Below are 16,028 nucleotides of genomic sequence, written 5' to 3'. Positions count from 1 at the left end.
AATCTAGACTGACAATCCCAGTAATCCACTGACAGACCCGGTAATATCCACAGCTTATGTTACTTCTTCAAAGAACTCCAATAATTTGGTTAAACATGATTTCCTTTTCAGAAAATCATGTTGACTCTGCCTGATCACCTTGAATTTTTCTAGGTGGTCTGCTATAATGTATTTAATAATAGCTTCTAACATTTTGCCCTATGACAGATGTTAAACTAACTGCCCTGTTTTCTGTCTCCCTCTCTTTTTGAATAACTGAGTTATATTCACTATTTTCACATCTAATGGAATCTTCCCTGAATCTAGGGGATTTTGGAAAATTAAAACCAACATATCAACTATCGTACTGACCACTTTTAAGACCCTCACTTTTAAGACCCTAGGATGAAGTCCATCAGGACCTGGGTATTTGTCAACCCGCAGCCCCAACTGTTTGCTCAATACCACTTCCCTGGTGATTGTAATATTCTTGAGTTCCTCCCCACTTTTCCTGATTTACAGGTATTTCTGGGATATTACTTGTATCCTCTATAGTGAAGACCAATGCAAAATACTTGTTCAATTCATCTGCCATCTCCTTATTTTCTATTATTAATTCCCCAGACTTTTAAAAATATCTATAGAATCTCTTACTGTCATTCTATTTCTAGCTAGCTTTCTCTTGTGCTCTATTTTCCCCTCATTAATCTTTTAGTCGTCCTTTGCTTTTTTAAAATATTCTGTCCAATCTTCAGACCTGCCATCCCTCTTTGCTCAATTATATGCTTTTTCTTTAAGTTTGAAACTGTCTTTAACTTTTTAAATTAATCACGGATGGTGAGTCTTCCCTCTTGGAATTTTTCTTTCTCATTGCAAGGTATCCATTCTGTATTCTGAAATATCCCTTTAAATGTTACCACTGCATCTCTATTGACCTACCCCTTAACCTAATTTGCTGTTCACTTTAGCTAGCTCTACTTTCATGCCTTCATAATTGCCCATATTTAAGTTTAAACTACTAGTCTTAGACCGACCCCCCCCCCGGCAGGGGTGTGGGATCCAAGAGAAAATATTAGAGAGGAACACCAAGGTGCACAAAATACTGTGAGCGACAAATAGCACTAGTATAGGGAATAGTGAGTTAATAGGTGAAGTTAGGGTGAGGGAGAAAGTAACAAAATCAAAATCAGGGTTACTATGCATGTATGTTAATGTACGGAGTATAGTAAATAAGATTGGGAAATTATAGGCACATTGGCAAGTGGAAATATGATGTTGTGGCGATAACAGAGACCTGACTCAATGAAGGGCAGAATTGGGTGTTAAATATTCCTGGGTACAAGGTGTTCAGAAAAGATAGGAAAGCAGGAGGGTGGCGGTATTGGTTAAGGAGAGCATTGCTGTGTTGGAGAAAGAGGATGTCGCAGTGGGTTCAAGGACAGAATCAGTTGAGCCAGAGCTAAGGAACAAAAAGGATGCAATTGCTCAGAGTAGTCTATAGATCGGCAACTGGTGAGAAGGACGTGCAGGGAAGTTACAAAGAGACGCAAGCATTATAGAGTAGTTATAATGGGTGAGTTTAATTACCTGAATGTAGACTGGGACAGTGGTAATGTAAAGGGTGGACAGGGGCAAAAATTCCTAGATTGTGTTCAGGAGAATTTTCTACAGCAGTATGTGTCCAATCCAACAAGAAAAGATACACTGTTGGACCTGGTTCTTGGAAATGAGATGAGCCAAGTAGATCACGTGTCAGTGGGGGAGCATTTAGGAGACAGTGATCATTGTATTATAAATTTTAGGATTATGATAGAAAAGAATGATAGGCAATCCAGAGTAAGAATAGTTAAATGGCCAAGAGCCAACTTCGATGGGACAACAACGGGAGCTGGGCCAAATGGACTGGAACAAAAGATTGGCGGGAAAAACTGTAGCTGAATAAAAGGCTACTTTGGTTCGGGCACAGCCAAGGTATATTCCATTGAAAGGGAAAGATAGCGTAAACAAATCCAGAGCTCCCTGGATGAAAAAGGAGATAGAAATTAGGACAAAAAAGAAAAACTGTGCTTATAACACGTGTCAGGTGGAAAATACAGTTGAGAGCCAAGAGGAACACAGAAGGTTCAGAGGGGAGGCGAGAAAGCATATTAGAGAAGTGAAGAGGGATTATAAGAAAAGACTAGCAGCCAATATAAAGGGGAATCTCAAAGTCTTCTGTAGGCATATAAATAGTAAGCGTGGTAAAAGGAGGAGTAGGGCCAATTAGGGATCTAAAAGGGAATATGCACATGGACGAAGGGGCCATGGCTGAGGTATTAAATTAATACTTTGCATCCGTCTTTATGAAGGAGGCAGATGCTACCCAGGCCTTGGTGACAAACGAGAAAACTCTGTCACTAGAATGGTTCAAAATTGATAAGGAAGAAGTGTTGAATAGACTGTTGGTAGTTAAAGTTGATAAGGCCTTCTACATCCTTCTCACTAGTTGGCGATCTGTAAACTACACCAAGCAATGTAATTGCTGCCCTTTTGTTCCTTAGCTGTAGCCTAATTGATTCTGTCCTTGATCCCTCTGGGACATCCTCTTTCTTACGCATTGCTCTGGACGAGATACATCCAAGTATATTGGAGGAGGTGAGAGTAGAAATTGCAGGAGCACTTGCCACAATCTTTCAGTCTTCCCAAGATTCGGGGGGTGGTGCCAGAGGACTGGAGAATTGGAAAAATTACAACCTTGTTCAAAAAAATGCTGTAAGCATAAGCTCAGCAATTACAGACCAGTCAGGTTAACTTGAGTAGTGGCAGGATTCTAGAAAAAGTTAATTGGGATAGAATTAGTAGTCACATGGAAAAATATGGGTTGATAAGGAAGAGCCAGCATGCATTTCTAAAGGGGAAATTGTGTTTAACTAACATGCTGGAGGTTTTTGAATAGGTAACAGAAAAGGTCGATGAGGGTAATGCTGTTGATGTATACATGGACTTTCGAAAGGCATTTGACACAGTGCCACACAACAAACTTTTGAGAAAAGTTGTTGCTCATAGAATAAAAGGGACAGTAGCAACGTGGATACAAAACCAGTTGAAGCAAAGAAAAATAGAAACTAGGAGCAGGAGTAAGCCATTCAGTCCTTCAAGCCTGCTCTGCCATTCAATATGATCATGGCTGATCCCCTATCTCAACACCAATTCCTGCTTTCTCTCCATACCCCTTGATGCCCCTAATATCCAAAATTATAAATTTCTTTCTTGAATATACTCAGTGACCTGCCTCTGCAGCCTTCTGTGGTAGAGAATTCCACATGTTGACCACCTTCTGAGTGAAGAAATTTTTCCTCATCTCAGTCCTAAATGTCCCATATCTTGAGACTGTGGCCTCTGGTTCTAGACTCCCCAACCAGGGGAAATATCCTCCCTGCATCTGGTCTGTCTAGCCCTGTTAGAATTTTGTACATTTCAATCAGATCCCCTCTCATTCTTCTAAACTCTAGTGAATACAAGCCCAGTCGAACCAATCTCTCCAAATACGACAGTCCTGCCATCTCCGGTATCAGCCTAGTAAACCTTCGCTGCACTCCCTCTATGGCAAGTAAATCCTTTCTTAGGTAGGGAGACCAAAACTGCATGCAATCCTCCAGGTGTGGTCTCCCCTTGCATAACTGCTGTAAGACATCTCAACTTCTGAACTCAAATCTTCTTGCAATGAAGGCCAGCAGACCATTTGCCTTCCTAATTGCTAGCTGCACCTGCCTATTTACTTTCATTGACTGGTGTACAAGGATATCCAGGTCCCTTTGTACAACCACATTTCCCGATGTATCACCATTTAAATAATACTGTTCCTTTCTGTTTTTCACACCAAAGCGTATAACTTCACATTTATCCATGTTATTCTGCATTTGCCATGTGTTTGCCCACACACACAACTTGTCTAAATCTCCTTGAAGCCTCCTTGCATCCTCCTCACACCTCACAACCCTGTCCAGTTTTGTGTCGTCAGCAAACTTGGAAATACTGCATTTGGCTTCCTTATCCAAGTCATTTATAAACATTGTTAATAGCTGGGGCCCAAGCACTGATCCCTGCGGTACACCACTAGTCACCGCCTGCCACCCAGAAAAAGACTTATTTATTCCAGCTCTTGGTTTACGGTCTGCCAACCAATTCTCAAACCATGCCAGTATATTATCCCTGATCCCATGTGCTTTAAATTTGCCCACTAGCCTCTTATGTGGGACCTAATCAAAAGCCTTGAAATCCAAGTACACCACATCCACTGGTTCTCCCTCATCTATTCTACTAGTTACATCCTCAAAAAAACTCCAGTAGATTAGTTAAGCATGATTTCCCTTTCATAAACCCATGTTGACTTTGCCTAATCCCTTTAATGCTTTCCAAGTGTTCTGTTACCACGACTTTTATAATAGACGCTAGCATTTTCCCCCCCTATTGATGTTAGGCTAACTGGTCTGTAATTCTCTTTTTTTTCCCTCCCTCCTTTTTTAAATAGTGCAGTTACATTTGCCACACCCCAATCTGTAGGAACTGCTCCAGAGTCTATAGAATTTTGGAAGATGACCACCAATACATCCAATATTTCCAGGGCCACTTCCTTTAGTACTCTGGGATGTAGATTATCCGGCCCTGGGGATTTTTCAGCCTTTAACCCCATTTATTTCTCTAGCACCATTTTTTTTTCTAGTACTGATTTTCTTCAATTTCTCTCTCTCACCGGACCCTTGGTTCCCTAACATTTCTGGGAAATTATTTGTGTCCTCTTTTGTGAATACAGAACCAAAATGTGTGTTCAATTCTTCTGCCATTTCTTTGTTCTCCATTATAATTTCCCCGCTTCTGACTGTAAGGGGCCTACATTTGTCTTTGCTAATCTTTTTCTCTTCACATATATATATAGAAGCTTTTACAGTCAGTTTTTATGTTCCCTGCAAATTTACTCTCATACTCCATTTTCCCTTCTTGATCAATCTTTTTGACTACTTTTGCTGAATTCTAAACTGCATCCAATCCTCAGGCTTGTTGCTTTTTCTGGCAATTTTATATGTCTCCTCTTTGGATCTAAAGGGAAGGGCAGGATTGGCAGCTCAACATTCCAGGATATAAAATCTTCAGGCGAGAGAGGGGAGGGGGTAAAAGAGGATGAGGCATTGCATTATTAGTTAAGGAGTCAGTTACTGCAGTAAGGAGAGACGATATCTTGGAGGGGGCATCGTATGAAGCTTCGTGGGTAGAAATTAGGAATAAAAAAGGGGCAGCCACATTGTTAGGTGTTTATCATAGACCCCCAGATAGTCAGCGGGAAATTGCGGAGCAAATATGTGCACAATTTGCGGAGGTGTGTAAAAACAATAACAATAGGGTAATTATATTAGGTGATTTCAACTTTCCCAACATTAATTGGGATAGACATAGTGTTAAGGGCTTGGATGGAGTGGATTTCTTGAAATGTGTACAGGAGAACTTTTTAGGTCAATATGTAGAGGGGCCAACAAGGGATGGCGCAGTGCTGGACCTAATTCTGGGGAATGAAGCCAGACAGGTGGCTGAGGTGGTGGTGGAGGAGCATTTTAGTAATAGCGACCACAACATGATACAGTTTAAATTTGTTATGGACAAAGAAATAGTTAAGTTGCAAAAAAATGTTTTGGATGGGGGAGAGTGGATTTTAGTAAAATAAGGCAGGACCTGGCCAAGGTAGAGTGGGAACAGCTACTTGTGGGGAAATCTACAGAGGAGCAGAGGGGAGCATTCATAAAGGAAATGGGGAGGGTACAGGTTCAACATGTTCTCTCTAGGGTGATAGGAAAGAGTAACAAGCCCAGAGAACCATGGATGACCAGAGATATTCAGGCTACAATGAGAAGGAAAAGAGAGGCTTTTAGCAAGTATAAGGGAAGCACATCAGTGCAGGCATTAGTGGAGTACAGAAAGTGCAGGGTGGAGCTTAAGAAAGCAATTAGGAGAGCAAAGAGGGGATATGAGAAAGATCTGGCTGGTAAAAGTAGGGAAAATCCCAAGATATTCTATAAATATATCAATGAGAAGAGGATAACTAGGGAAAGAGTAGGGCCCATAAGGGACCAAGGGGGCAATCTATGCGTGGAGCTAGATGACATTGCTAGAGTGCTGAATGAATACTTCGCATCCGTCTTCACGCAAGGAAATGAGGATGAAGGTATCGAACTCTGGGAGAGAGACTGTGAGGTTCTTAAGCAAATCAATATAGGGAGTGACAAGGTATTGGAGGTGTGGGCAGGCTTAAAAGTGGACAAATCTCCAGGTCCGGATGATTTGTGTCCCAGACAGCTGAGGGTGGCAAGGGAGGAGATCGCAGGGGCTCTGACCCAAATTTTTAATTCCTCTCTGGCCACAGGGAAGGTGTCAGAGTACTGGAGAACAGCTAATGTGGTTCTACTATTTAAGAAGAGTTGTAGAGATAAGCCAGGGAACTACAGACCAGTGAGTCTCACGCCAGTGGTAGGGAAACTATTGGAGAAAATTCTGAAGGAGAGAATCTGTCTCCACTTGGAGAGGCAAGGTTTGTCAGAGGCAGGTTATGCCTAACAAATTTGATTGAATTTTTTGAGGAGGTGACCAGGTGTGTAGATGAGGGTAGTGCAGTTGATGTAGTTTATATGGATTTCAGCAAAGCCTTTGACAAGGTCCCACATGGGAGACTTATAAAGAACGCAAAGGCACATGGGATACAGGGTAATTTGATAAGGCGGATTCAAAATTGGCTTAGTTGTAGGAGACAACTGGGAGAAGTTGATGACAGAAGGATGCTTTGGTGACTGGAAGCCAGTGTCCAGTGGCGTACCACAGGCATCTGTGCTGGGTCCCCTATTATTTGTCATTTATATAAACGACATGGATGACTATGTGGGGAGTAGGATTAGTAAGTTTGTGGACGACACAAAGATTGGCCAGGTGGTTAACACTGAGGTTGAGTGTCTTGGGCTATAGGAAGATATAGACGGGATGGTCACATGGGCAGATAAGTGGCGGATAGAATTTAACCCTGAAGAGTGTGAGGTGATACACTTTGGAAGGAGTAATTTGACAAAGTATTGAATGAATGGCATGATACTAGGAAGTCGTGAGGAACAAAGGGACGTTGGCGTGTGTGTCCATAGATCTCTGAAGTCGGAGGGGCATATTAGTGGAGTGGTGAAAAAGGCATAAGAACTAGGAGCAGGAGTAGGCAATTCAGCCCCTTGAGTGTGCCCCGCTAATCATTACGATCATGGCTGATCTCATTTCGGCTTCAACTCTAATTTCCTCTCCTCACCCTTTCAACCCACTACTAATTAAAAATTTGTCTATCTCCTTCCTAAATTTATTCAGCGTCCCAGTATCCACTGCACTCAGGTAGTGAATTCCACAGATTCACGACCCTTTGAGAAAAGTAATTCCTTCTCATCTCTGATTTAAATCTACCACTCCTTAGCCTAAAACTATGGCCTCCTGTTCTAGAATGCCCCACAAGGGGAAAGATCCGCTCCACGTCTACGTTGTCCATCCCCTTTAGCATCTTATATACCTCAATTTGATTTTTCTCATCCTTCTAAACTCACTATAGTGAGTATAGGCCTAAACTGCTCAATCTCTCCTCATAAGACAAGCCCTGTATCTTTGGAATCAATCTAGTGAACCTCCTCTGAACCACCTCCAGTGCAACTACATCCATCCTCCATTAAGGGGACTGTGCACCGTACTCCGGTTAGTGTGTTGGTGAAAAAGGCATATGGGGCACTTGCCTTTATCAATCGAGGCATAGATTACAAAAGTAGGGAGATTATGTTGGAGTTGTATAGAACCTTGGTGAGGCCACAGCTGGAGTAGTGTGTGCAGTTCTGGTTGCCACATTATAGGAAGGATGTGGTTGCACTGGAGGGGGTGCAGAGGAGATTCACCAGGATGTTGCCTGGGATGAAACATTTAAGTTATGAAGAGAGGTTGGATAGACTTGGGTTGTTTTCGTTGGAGCAGAGAAGACTGAGGGGTGACCTGATCGAGGTGTACAAGATGATGAGGGGCATGGACAGGATGGATAGGGAGCAGCTGTTCCCCTTATTTGAAGGATCAGTCAAAAGGGGGCATAAGTTCAAGGTGAGGGTCAGGACGTTTAGGGGGGATGCGAGGAAAAAGTTTTTTACCCAGAGGGTGGTGACGGTTTGGAATGCACTGCCTGGGAGGGTGGTGGAGGTGGGTTGCCTCACATCCTTTTAAAAAGTACCTGAATGAGGGCACATCATAACATTCAAGGCTATGGGCCAAGTGCTGGTAAATGGGATTAGGTAGGTAGGTCAGGTGTTTCTCACATGTGGCTGCAGACTCTAGGGGCCTCTTCTGCCCTGTGTGATTCTCTGATTTTAATATTATCCCTAATTTCTTTTGTTATCCATGGTTGAGCCACCTTTCTTATTCTGTTTTTGCATCAGATAGGAAGCAGAGAGTAACGGTCAATGGATATTATTTGTGCTGGAGGAAGGTTTATATTGGAGTTCCCTGGGGGTTGGTATTGGGACCCTTGCTTTTTCTGATATATATTAATGGTTTAGATCTTGGTGTGCAGGGGACAATTTCAAAGTTTGCTGATGATGCAAAGCTTAGGAGTGTTGTAAACTGCGAGGAGGACAGTGTAGAACTTCAAAAGGGGATAGACAAGTTGCTGGTTTGGGTAGATAGGTGGCAGATGAAGTTCAACGTGGAGAAGTGTGAGGTGATGTACTTTGGTAGGAAAAATGTGGACAGACAATATAAAATAAGGAGTGAAATTTTGAAGGGGTTGCAGGAGCAGAAGGACCTGGGTGTATATGTGCATCAATCATTAAAGGTGGCAGGACAGGTGGAGAGAGCAGTTGATAAAATATATAGCATCCTGGGCTTTATTAATAGGGGCATAAAGTAAAAGAGCAAGGAGGTTATGCTCAATTTATATAAGACACTTGTTAGACCTCAGCTAGAGTATCGTATACAGTTCTGGGCACCACGTTATAGGAAAGATGTAAACACATAAGAGAGCGTGCAGAAGAGGTTTACAAGAATGGTTCCAGGGATAAGAAACTTCTGTTACGAAGATAGATTGGAGAGGTTGGGACTGTTCTCCTTGGAGAGAAGAAGGCTAAGAGGAGATTTGATAGAGATGTTCAAAATCATGAGGGGGCCGGACAAATAGATAGGGAGAAGCTGTTCCCACACATAAAAATATCAAGAACGAGAGGGCACAGATTTAAAGTGATTTGCACAAGAAGCAAATGTGACGTGAGAAAAAGCTTTTTCACACAATGAGTGGTTTGGGTCTGGAATGCACAGCCTGGAAGTGTGGTGAAGGCAGGTTCAATTGAGGCATTCAAGGGGGTATTAGCTGATTATTTGATTAGAAACAATGTGCAGGGGTACAGGCAAAAGACCGGGCAATGGCACTAGGCCATAATGCTCATTTGGAGAGCTGGTGCAGACACAATAGGCTGAATGGCCTCCTCCTGTGCCATTAAAATTCTGTGATTTTCCACTCTTCTCTCGCTGAAATTGAGTGTAAAATTCAATTATATTATGATCGCTGCTACCAGGGGGCACCTTCACCATGAGGACATTAATTAATCCTATCTTGTTGCACAATACACGTTTTAGTAAGGCCTATTCTCTGGTTGGCGTCAGAATGTGCTGTTCTAAGAAACTATCTCGAAAACATTCTATGAATCTCTCATCTATGCTACCTTTGCCCATCTGATTTTTCCAGTCCACATGTAGATTAAGATCACCCATGATTATTGCTGTACCTTTCTGATAAGCTCCCATTATTTCTTCCCTTATACCCCGTCCTACTGTATGCTTAGTATTTGGGGGCCTGCACACCGCTCCCAGAAGTGACTTCTTGTCTTTCATTTTTCTCATCTCGACCCAAACCGCTTCTACATCCTGGTTCCCTGAATTTCGGTCATCTTTACTGTGCTAATACAATCATTAATTCCCAGAGCAACTCCGCCACCTTTTCCTAACTTCCTGTCCTTAAATGTCATATACTCTTCAATATTCACGGCCATCATGCAGCCATGTCTTTGTAATGACTATGAGATCCAACTTATTTAGTTCTATTCACGCTATCCGTTCATCAGTTTTGTTCCAAATGCTATGGGGATTCAGATATAGAGCGTTTAGTTTTGCCCTTTTCTTAATTCTGTAACTTCTAGCCTTATCTGCTGATTTAATCTTAGATTTGTACTCTCTGTCCCTTCCTGTCACAGTCTGTTTATAATTTCCCATATTAATACCTTTCACTCTTGCCTTATCTCTACTTTTTGATTTACCACATATTTCCAAATTTGATCCCTTGCCCCCACTATTTAGTTTAAAACTGCCTCTGATACTTCTTAAATTTTAATTTTGGGCCTCCAGCATCTACAGTATTTGCGTTGGTGTCCTGATAATCCACTCAGACAGCCTCAGTAATGCATTCTGATAGCCTGGATTACAGGGACTGTCAGAATGGATTATTGAGACTGTCAGTCTGCATTACTTGGACTCAGTCTGGATTACGGGGACTGAGTCCCAGTAATCTAGACTAAAACTAGTATGGCAGGGGGGGTGGGAACCAGAGCAATAGGTCAGCAGGTGAAATAAATGACTGGGAACCAGTGAATATGGCCAGTAGGACTAAGAGGAAGGGCAGGCAGGGAGAAATTACTGAACACAGTGGGACTGGGGGTCTGAAATGCATTTGTTTCAATGCGAGAAGTATAACAGGCAAGGCAGATGAGCTTAGAGCTTGGATTAGTACTTGGGACTATGATGTTATTGCTATTACAGAGACTTGGTTGAAGGATGGACATGATTGGCAGATAAACGTTCCAGGATTTAGATGTTTCAGGCAGGATGGAGAGGGATGTAGAAAAGGTGGGGGAATTGCACTGCTGGTTAAGGGGAATATCACAGCTGTACGACAGGAGGACACCTCGGTGGGCTCATGCAGCAAGGCAATATGGGTAGAGCTCCGGAATGGGAAGGGTGCAGTCACAATGTTGGGGATTTACTATAGCCTCCCAATTGCCGGTGGGAGATTGAGGAACAGTTATGTAGGCAGATTTTGGAAAGATGTAAAAGCAATAGGGTTGTTGTGGTGTGTGATTTTAACTTTCCCTATATTGACTAGGAATCACTTAGTGCTAGGGGTTTTGGATGGTGCAGAATTTGTAAGGTGCTTCCAAGATGGCTTCCTGAGACAATATGTAGATAGTCCAACTAGGGAAGGGGCAATACTGGACCTGGTATCAGGGAATGAACCCGGCCAGGTGATCGAAGTTTCAGTAGGGGAGCATTTCAGGAAAAGTGACCATAATTCAGTAAGTTTCAAGATATAGGTGGATAAGGATAACAGGAGTCCTCATGTTAAGGTACTTAATTGGGGGAAGGCTAATTATAACAATTTTAGGCAGGAACTGAGGAATCTAGACTGAAGGCGGATGTTTGAGGGCAAATCAACAACTGACGTTGGGGGCGGGGGCTTTCAAACGTCAGTTGATAAGAATTCAGGACCGGCAAGTTCCTGCCAGGATGAAGGATAAGCATGGCAAGTTTCAGGAACCTTGGATAATGAAGGATATTGTGAGATTAGTCAAAAAGAAAAGGGAAGCATTCATAAGGGCTAGAAGGCTGGGAACAGATGAAGCCTATGGAGAATATAAAGAAAGTAGGAAGAAACTTAAGCAAGGAGTCAGGAGGGCTAAAAGGGGTCATGAAAAGTCACTGGCAACCAGGATTAAGGAAAATCCCAAGGCCTTTTATACATATGTAAAAAGCAAGAGGGTAGCCAGGAAAAGGGTAGTCCCACTCAGGGACAGAGGTGGGAATCTGCGTGTGAAGCCAGAAGAAATGGGCGAGATACTAAATGAATACTTCTCCTCAGTATTCACCAAAGGGACGGACTTAGCGGTCGATTTGTCTGGGGAAGATGTGTAGATAGCCTGGATCATGTTGAGATCAAAAACGAGGAGGTGTTAGACGTCTTGAAGAATATTAAGGTGGATATGTCCCCAGGGCCAGATGGGATCTACCCCAGAGTACTGAGGGAGGCAAGGGAGGAGATTGCTGGGGCCTTGACAGAAATCTTTGTATCCTCACTGGCTACAGGTGAGGTCCCAGAGGACTGGAGTATGGCTAATGTTGTTCCATTGTTTAAGAAGGGTAGCAAGGATAATCCAGGAAATTACAGGCCGGTGAACCTTACGTCAGTGGTAGGGAAATTATTGGAGAAGATTCTTTGTGACAGGATTTACTACCATTTGGAAGCAAATGGGCGAATTAGTGAGAGACAGCTTGGTTTTGTGAAGGGGAGGTCGTGTCTCACTAACTTGATCGAGTTTTTCGAGGAAGTGACAAAAGATGATCAACGATGGAAGGGCAGTGGATGTTATCTACATGGATTTCAGTAAGGCCTTTGACAAGGTCCCTCATGGCAGACTGGTACAGAAGGTAAAGTCGCATGGAATCAGAGGTGAGCTGGCAAGATGGATACAGAATTGGCTTGGTCATAGAAGACAGAGGGTAGCAGTGGAAGGGTGCTTTTCTGAATGGAGAGCTGTGACTAGTGGAGTTCTGCAGGGATCAGTGCTGGGACCTTTGCTGATTTGGAGGAAAATGTAACTGGGCTAATTAGTAAGTTTGCAGATGACAGTAAGGTTGGAGGAGTTGCAGATAGTGAAGAGGATTGTCAAAAGATACAACGGGATATAGATCGGTTGGAGACTTGGGCGGAGAAATGGCAGATGGAGTTTAATCCAGACAAATGCGAGGTAATGCATTTTGGAAGGCCTAATACAGGCAGGAATTATACAGTAAATGGCAGAACCCTTAAATGCATCGACAGGCAGAGTGATCTGGATGTACAGGTCCACAGGTCACTGCATGTGGCAACGCAGTTGGATAAGGTAGTCAGGAAGGCATATGGCATGCTTGCCTTCATTGGCAGGGGTATTGAGTATAAAAGCTGGGAAGTCATGCTGCATCTGTATAGAACCTTGGTTAGGCCACATTTGGAATATTGCGTGCAATTCTGGTCACCACATTACCAGAAGGATATGGAGGCGTTGGAGAGGGTGCAGAGGAGGTTTACCAGGATGCTGCCTGGTCTCGAGGTTATTAGCGATGAGGAGAGGTTGGAGAAACTCGGATTGTTTTCACTAGAATGACAGAGATTGAGGGGCGACTTGATAGAAGTTTACAAAATTATGAGTAGCATGGACAGAGTAGATAGTCAGAAGCTTTTTCCCAGGGTGGGAGAGTCAATTACTAGGGGACATAGATTTAAGGTGAGAGGAGAAAACTGTAGAGGAGATGTGTGGGACAAGTTTTTTATGCAGAGGGTAGTGAGTGTCTGGAATTCGCTGCCAGAGGAGGTGGTGGAAGCAGGTATGATAGTGGTGTTTAAGAGGCAACTTGACAAATACATGAATAGGATGGGAATAGAGGGATATGGACTCCGGAAGTGCAAAATGTTTTAGTTGATGGGCAATATGATCAGCGGAGGCTTGGAGGGCCGAAGGACCTGTTCCTGTGCTGTGCTTATCTTTGTTCTTTGTTCTAATCCAGTCTGACAGTCCCCGTAATCCATTGTGACAGTCCTGGCAATGGAGATGGCCTGTCCCGATAATCCACTCCGAGAGTCCTGTTAATCCAGACTGACAGTTCTGGTAAACCATTCTGAGAGTCCCAGTAAATCAGACTGACATTTTTGGCATTCCAGACTAAACTTTCCAGGGCCAGCTCACCCACAGCGGTGGCTGAAGGTGCACGTATTGGGAGTAGCTGTTGAATAGGGTGTGGGGGTGTCGAATATGGTGTAGGAGTGGGTGTTGGTAGGTTATGGGATTGGGTGTTGGGTAGAGGGTGTGGGGGTGAATGTTGGGCAGGATTTGGGGAGTCAGGTGAGATGAGTGGAGTGGGTGTTAGGTAGGGTGTGGAGGGTGATTTTGGATTGGGTGTGGGCATTGGATTTTGGGTATGGTGTAGGTGTTGCATATGGTGTGGGTGCCTATTGTGCTTGTGTCGGTTTGGATGTGGGGTCTGTTGGAAATCAGGAAGGATGTAGGTATCAGGTAGTGACTGTCTTATATGTACCTGGTGCTGTTCCTGGCAGATTTTCTACACTCCCCATTGAACCTGGGTTGGTCCCCTGGCTTGATGGTAACAGTAGTGTGAGGGATATGCCAGGCCATGAGGTTACAAGTTCTGGTTGAATACAATTTTGCTGTTGCCAATGGCCCACACTGCCTTATGGTGCCCAATTTTGAGTTTTTAGATCTGTTCTGCATCTATTCCATTTAGCACAGTGGTAGTGCCACACAACAAAGTGGAGGGTATTCTCTGTGTGAAGACGGAATTTTTTTCCACAAGAACTGTGTGGTGGTCACTGCTGCCAATATTACCATGGAAGATGACTCTGCCTCAGGTACATTGGTGAGGGTGAGGTCAGGTAGGTTTCCCCTTTTGTTGGTTCCCTTACCACTTGCTGCAGGCCCTGTATGGCAGAAATATCCATCAGGACTTGGCCAGCTTGGTCATTAGTGGTGCTACTGAACCACTTCCCCACCCAGAGGACATTCTGTGCCCTGGCTACCTTCAGTGCTTTTTCCAACATGAGGGAACTGAGGGAGGGTGGTAATCATCAAGAGGTATTTTTTCCCATGTTTGAGCTGATGCCATGAGACTTGATGGAGTCCACAGTCAATGTTGAAGAGTCCCAGAACTACTCCTCCCAATAGTGTATTATTGTGCAGCTACCACTCGTTGGCTTTCCCTGCTTGTGGGACAGGATAAACCCAGTGGTGTTGATGGAGCATTGCCTGTAAGGTATGATGCAGTGAGTGTGACAATGTCAGACTGATGCTTGACTCATCTCTGAGTCAGCTCCCCCAATTCTGGCACAAGTCCTCAAATGTTAGTGAGGAGAATTTTGCAGGGTTCACTTTGGTGGATATACTTTTGTTGTAAAACTAAATGGGGGAGGTGGTGGCATAGTGTGTTGTCACTGAAAAAGTAATCCAGAGGCTCAGGCTCATGCTCTGGGGATATGGGTTCAAATCCCAGCACTAAATTCAGTTAATAAAGCTGGAATTTAAAAAAAAAGCTAGTCTTGGTAATAGTGACTATGAAACCATCGTCGGTTGTCATAAAAACCCATCTGGTTCATTAATGTCCTTTAGGGAAGGAAATCTACCATCCCTACCTAGTCTGGCCTACATGTGACTTGACCCACAGTAATGTGGTTGACTCCTAACTGCTCCCTGAAAAGGCCAGCAAGCTACTCAGTTGTATCAAAACTACTACAAAGTCTGCAAAAAGGAATGAAGTCAGATGGTCACCCAGCATCAACCTAGGCACCAGAAATGACAACGGCAAACCCAGCCCTGTTGACTCTGCAAGGTCTTCCTTAGAGTCTACCCAGCAATGTGGAAAACTGCCCATGTCTGTCCTGTCCATAAAAAGTAGGCCAATTACCGCCCCATCAGTCTACTCTCGATTGTCAGCAAAGTGATGGAGAGTGTTGTTGACAGTGCTATCATGCGGCACTTACTCAGCAATAACCTGGTCACTGATGCTTAGTTTCGGTTCTGCCAAGGCCACTCAGCTCCTGACCTCATTGCAGCCTTGAACCAAGCATGGACAAAAGAGCTGAGCTCGAGAAGTGAGGTGAGAGTGACTGCCCTTGACATCGAGGCAGCATTTGACCGTGTGGTTTCAAGGAGCCCCAGCAAACCTGGAGTCATTGGGAATTGGTGGGGTGGGTACTCTCCACTGGTTGAAGTCATACCTGACACAAAGGAAGGTGGTTGTGGTTGTTGGAGGTCAACATTTCAGTTCCAGGATGTCACTGCAGGAGTTTTTCAGGGTAGTGTCCTCAGCCCAACCACCTTCAGCTGTTTCATCAATGACCTTCCTTCCATCATAAGGTCAGAAGTGGGGATGTCCGCTGATGATTGCATAATGTTCAGAACCATTCGCAACTCCTCAGCTACTGAAGCAGTCCTTGT

The 16,028-nt window shown here is 43.7% G+C and overlaps 1 protein-coding gene across 1 annotated transcript in view; it reads left to right on the top strand.

Annotated features, from left to right (window-relative positions):
- Window positions 1-16,028, top strand: part of LOC121290901 (heat shock transcription factor 2 binding protein) — a 173,992-nt gene that overhangs the window by 175 nt on the left and 157,789 nt on the right. The gene's annotated exons all lie outside the window — the stretch shown is intronic.

Source organism: Carcharodon carcharias, chromosome 18 (assembly GCF_017639515.1).
Source record: "Carcharodon carcharias isolate sCarCar2 chromosome 18, sCarCar2.pri, whole genome shotgun sequence".
NCBI classification, from domain to species: Eukaryota; Metazoa; Chordata; class Chondrichthyes; order Lamniformes; family Lamnidae; genus Carcharodon; species Carcharodon carcharias.
The sequence above is the reverse complement of the archived record's forward strand: the minus strand, read 5'-3'. Positions and strand labels throughout refer to the sequence as shown.